The 5,606-nt window shown below is 38.5% G+C and overlaps 1 pseudogene across 1 annotated transcript; it reads right to left on the bottom strand.

The window, feature by feature from the left end:
- Positions 1-4,391: 4,391 nt before the first annotated feature.
- LOC308241415 (DET1- and DDB1-associated protein 1-like) lies at positions 4,392-4,701 on the bottom strand (annotated as a pseudogene). Its single transcript has one exon. The product of its transcript is annotated as a DET1- and DDB1-associated protein 1-like (transcript).
- Between the last annotated feature and the right edge of the window lie 905 nt (positions 4,702-5,606).

The raw sequence follows: 5,606 nt of genomic DNA, 5'->3' as shown, positions 1-5,606 counted from the left end.
ATTATTGATAGGTACTTATGTATTGCTATACTTATTCTTTATGTCTGTGTTCTTCTCTTGCCCTCTATTTCTTTTTCTTACAAGGGTCCCTTTACCATTTCTTACAGTGCTGGTTTGGTGGTAATAAACTCTTTTAGCCTCCCCCCCACCATGCCCCTGCTGTGAAGCTCTTCATTTCACCTTCGATTTTGAATGATAGTCTTCCTGGATAGAGTAATCTTGGGTTCCATCACTTGATTTTCATTACTTTGTATACTTCATGCCATTCCCTTCTGGCATGAAGTGTTTCTATTGAGAAGCTAGCTAACAATCTAATGGTAACTCCCTTGTAGGTAACTTACTGTCTCTCTTGTAGCCTTTAAGAACCCTTCTTTGGCCCAGCTGGCGTGACTCAGTGGTTGAGCATCGACCTATGAACCAGGAGGTCAAGGTTCAATTCCCAGTCAGGACACATACCTGGGTTGTGGGCTCAATCCCCAGTAGTGGGGCATGCAGGAGGCAGCCAATCAATGACTCTCTCTCAACATTGATGTTTCTATCTCTCCTTCCCTCTCCCTTCCTCTGTGAAATCAATAAAAAATTAAAAGAATCTTTTTTTTCTTTAATGTTTGCCATTTTCATTATGTGCCTAGGTGTGGGTCTTTTGAGTGTCATCTTGATTGAGACTCTCTTTGTCTCTAGAAATTGAGTGACTTTTTCCTTCACCAGACTAGGGAAATTTCCTGCCATTATTTCTTCAAACAGGTTCTCTATTCCTTTCTCTGGTTCTAGTCCTTCTGCTACCCCCCTAATACAAATGTTATGTTTCATGCTATCCCAATGCTGCCTTAGACTCCCTGCTTCTTAATTTTTTTTCTATTTGGTGCTCTGAATGGGAGTTTTTTTTTTTCTCCTACCTTATCTTCTTCTTTTTTATACATATACTTCTTTATTGTTGAAAGTATTAAATATATCTCCCCTTTTTCCTCATTAACACCCCCAGCCTGCCCCAACCTCCCCACCCCAGGCCTTTAACACTCTATTGCCTGTGTCCATGGGTTATGCAAATATGTATATAAGGTGTTTGTACCCACCCACCCTCCTCTGCCTTCCCTCTGAGATTCTTCAGTCTGTTCCATACTTCCATGCCTCTGGATCCACTCTGTTCATCAGTTTATTTTGTTACTTAGATTCCACATATGAGTGCGATCATGTGAAACTCTGACTGACTTATTTCACTTAGCATGATACTTTCCAGGTCCAGCCATGCTGTCTCAAAGGATAAGATTTTCTTTTTTTACTGCTGCATAGTATTCTATGGTATAAATTTACCACAGCTTTTTTATCCACTCATCTACTGATTGGCACTTGGGCTCTTTCCAGATCTTAGCTATTGTAAATTGTGCTGCTATAAACATAGGGGTGCATACATTTATTCTGATTGTTGCTTCAGGTTTCTTAGGATATATTCCTAGAAGTGGGATCACTGGCAGTTCCATATTTAATTTTTTTTGAGAAATCTCCATATCATTTTCCATAATGGTTGCACCAGTATGCATTCCCACCAGCAATGAACTAGGGTTCCCTTTTCTCCACATTCACAACAGCACTTGTCATTTGTTGATTTGTTGATGATAGCCATTCTGACACATATAAGGTGATACTTCACTGTCCTTTTAATTTGCACCTCTCTGATGATTAGTGACTTTGAGCATTTTTTCATATGTCTCTTGGCCATCTGTATGTCCTCTTTGGAGAAGTGTCTATTTAGGTCCTTTGCCCATTTTTAATTGGATTATTTGTTTTCCTTTTGTTAAGTTGTATGAGTGCCTGATATATTTTGGATATTAACCCTTTATCAGATGTATCAAATATGTTCTCCCACATAGTGGGCTCTCTTTTCATTTTGTAGATAGTTTCTTTTGCTGTACAGAAGCTTTTAATTTTGATGTAGTCCCATTTGTTTATTTTCTTAGTTTCCTTTGACTTAAGGGATATATCTGTAAACAGATTGCTAGGAGAGATGTCTGAGATTTTGCTGCCTATGATTTCTTCTCAGATTTTATGGTTTCCATGACTTACATTTAAGTCTTTTTTCCATTTGGGTTTATTCTTGTGTATGGTGTAAGTTGGTTGGTGTAAGTTAGTTTCATTTTTTTGCATGTATCTGTCCAATTTTCCTAACACCATTTATTGAAGAGACTGTCTTGATTCCATTTTATGTTCTTGCCTCCTTTGTCAAGTATTAATTGAGCATAGTGGCTTGGGTTGATTTATGGTTTCTCTGTGCTGTTTCATTGATCTATATGCCTGTTCTTATGATAGTACCAGGCTGTTTTGATTATGGTAGCTTTGTAGTATAACTTGAAATCTGGTATTGTGATTACTCCAACTTTGTATTCCTTTCTCAAAATTGCTGCAGCTATATGGGGTCTTTTTTGATTGCATATATTTTTTGGAGTATTTGTCCTAGCTCTGTGAAATATGCTGTTGGTATTTTAATAGGGATTGCATTGAATCTGTAGATTGCCTTGGATGGTATGGACATTTTAGTGATGTTGGTTCTACCAATCTGTGAACACAGTATATTTTTCCACTTGTTTATATCTTCTTCTATCTCTTTTTCCAACGTCCTGTAGCTTTCAGAGTATAGGTCTTTTACCTCCTTGGTTAATTTTATTCCTAAGTATCTGAATTTTTTTTATTGCAATGGTAAATGCGATTGTTTGTTTAGTTTCCCTTTCTGAGAACTCATTATTGGTGTATAAAAAAGCCATTGATTTCTGGGTGTTGTTTTTGTATCCTGCTACATTGCAAACTCATTTATTAAATCTAGTTGTTTTTTGATGGAGTCATTAGGTTTTTTTTTATGTACAATCTCATGTCATCTGTGAATAATGACAGTTCTACTTCCTCCTTTCCAACTTTGAAGATGCCTTTTATTTCTTCTTGTCTGATCACGGTGGCTATGACATCCAGTATTATGTTGAATAAGAGTGATGAAAGCAGACATCCCTGTCTTGTTCTTATTCTCAGGGTAAATGCTTTTAATTTTTGCCCATTGAGTATGATGTTCTCTGTAAATTTGTCATATATGGCCTTTATCATGTTGAGATATGCTCCCTCTATTCCCACTTTGCTGAGAGTTTTTTATAAAAAATGGGTGTTGGATTTTGTCAAATGCTTTCTGCGTCTAGTGATATGATCATGTGGTTTTTGTCTTTCAACTTGTTTATGTGATGTATGATGTTTATTGATTTGTGAATATTGTAACTGCCTTGCATCCCTGAAATAAATCCCACTTGGTCATATTGTATGATCTTTTAATATATTACTGGATCTGATTTGCTAATACTTTGTTGAGGATTTTAGCATCTATGTTCACCAGGGATATTGGCCTGTAATTCTCTTTCTTTATAGTATCTTTATCTGGTTTTGGAATTAGGATAATGCTGGCCTCAGTAAAAGAGCTTGGAAGTGTTCCTTCCTCTTGGATTTTTTGGAATTTTTGGAATAGTTTGAGGAGTATAGGTTTTATTTCTTATTTGAATGTTTAGTAAAACTCCCCTTTGAAGCCAGAGCTTTTTTTTTTTTTTTTCCTGCTTCTATTTCATCTGTTGTTATTGACCTATTTGGGTTTTCTGATTTTCCTGATTCAGTTTTGGGAGATTGTATTTTTCTAGTTATTTGTACATTTCATACACATTGTCCAACTTGTTGGCATATTATTTTCTTACAATCCTTTTTATTTCTGTGGTGTCAATGGTTACTTCTCCACATTCATTTTTGATTTTATTTTCTTGAGTCCTCAGTCTTTGTTTCTTTGTTTCTTTTTCTTTTTCTTTCTTTCTTTTTTGGAAATATCATTTTATTGGGGTGGACACTGAGCATGCACCAGTCCATGATAAAATGACTTAAGAGAATGATCTGAAAGGGTTGACCTCTTTCTGTGGTGTACTCTCAGAGCACGAAATACATCCAGGTGGAACTGGCATCAAGGCCAAGTCTTTAAGGCGGGACCAGGGGATGGAAGCAGGAAGAAGGGCCCGCTTCTGTCACCCAGCTGCAGCAGGGCTTATCTCTCGACACTCAAAGACACGCTCTGGTTCTCCAGAGAAGGACTGGGGAGCAGGAGGAGAAGATCTGGGGTGGGGTGGGGTAATGAATAATAATGTTGTTTTTCAAGAAGCATCTACCAACATCACACTACTGGGTCTGACATCCCCTTTAACCATTGCTCGGTACATTTTACAGCATAAATAAAGACTCAAGGAAAATAAATACATCGGCTTCTATGAGGTTGAAAAGCTGTGCGTATGTGAACCAGTTGAGGAGGGTGGGCAGGATGCTTACACACAGCAGGTGGGTGAGGAGCAGACAAGACAGGAGGCACCTATAGGGGAGCATCAGTCTTAAGTGTCCTTGGGCATGTCTGGGCTGTCCATCCATGCGACATTGTGGGGAGGTGCTGAGCTCTCGCCCTTGAGGTACACTTGCTCCTGGTCTCTCTTCTTGGCAGCGTTCTTTTTGTCCCACTGCTGATGTAGGTAGCGCAAAAGGATGTTTGTTTTTTTCTGTCACAATGATCTGTTCAGATGGGTATTTGTGCGTGGACAGGTAGACTGAAGGGCGTCGATTGGAGGCTTTACACACAGAGTCGGCAGGAAATTGACTAAAATTGCTTTTGTTATAGACTGACAGTCCTTTCAAAATATCTGCCATCTTCTGCTTCCTCTGTCGCCACCTCAGCTACTGCCTCAGCCGCCACCACAGCCACCTTCTTAGCTGCCACCGCACAGTAACTTCCAGCCACACTACAGCCTCTTCAGTCTTTGTTTCTTGATGAGTCTGGCTAATGGTTCACCAATTTTGTTTATCCTTTCAAAGAACCAGCTCTTGGTTTAATTGATTTTTTAATATATATATATATATATATATATATATATATATATATATAGTCTCTATGTTATTTATTTCTGCTGTAATTTTTATTATTTTCTTTCTTCTATTTACTCTTGGCTTTCTTGTTGCTCTCTTTCTAGTTGTTTAAGTTTAGGGTTAAATAGTTTATTGCTTATTTTTCTTTTTTTTTTGAGGTATGCCTGTATTGCTCTGAACTTTCTTCTCAGGACTGCTTCTGCTGTGTCCCAGAGATTTTGAGTTATTGTGTGTTCATTTTCATTTGTTTCCAGGAAGTTTATTTATTTATTTATTTATTTCTTGATCTCATTCATAACCCATCTTTTTTTTTAAATTTTTTAATTAAGGTATTGTATGTGTACATATCTTACCATTCCCCACCCCCCCCACGTAACCCATCTTAATAATAAAAGCCCAGGATTGTAATGACCGCTCATGACCAAACGCTGACCATCTGGAAGTCAGCGCTGGGTTGCCCAGCTGCAGCCTGGTGACCCAGCACTGACTGCCCAGGTGGCTGAGACCCAGAAAGTGAGTCAGGGTCTGATCTGCAGCCTCAGTGGAAGCTGTTGACCAGTGTACTTAACTCTCTCTTTCTCTCCCTCTTTCTTGGGAGAGAAAGAGAGAGGTAAGTACACTGATCTTCACTAGCAGCCAGGTTTTTCTTTCTCTCCCAGCCTCTGTGGGGGCTGCTGTTAAGCCCTGCT

The sequence above is a fragment of the Plecotus auritus genome (genome assembly GCF_963455305.1).
Source record: "Plecotus auritus genome assembly, chromosome: 2".
NCBI lineage: Eukaryota > Metazoa > Chordata > Mammalia > Chiroptera > Vespertilionidae > Plecotus > Plecotus auritus.
This window is presented reverse-complemented; position numbering and strand designations above follow the sequence as displayed.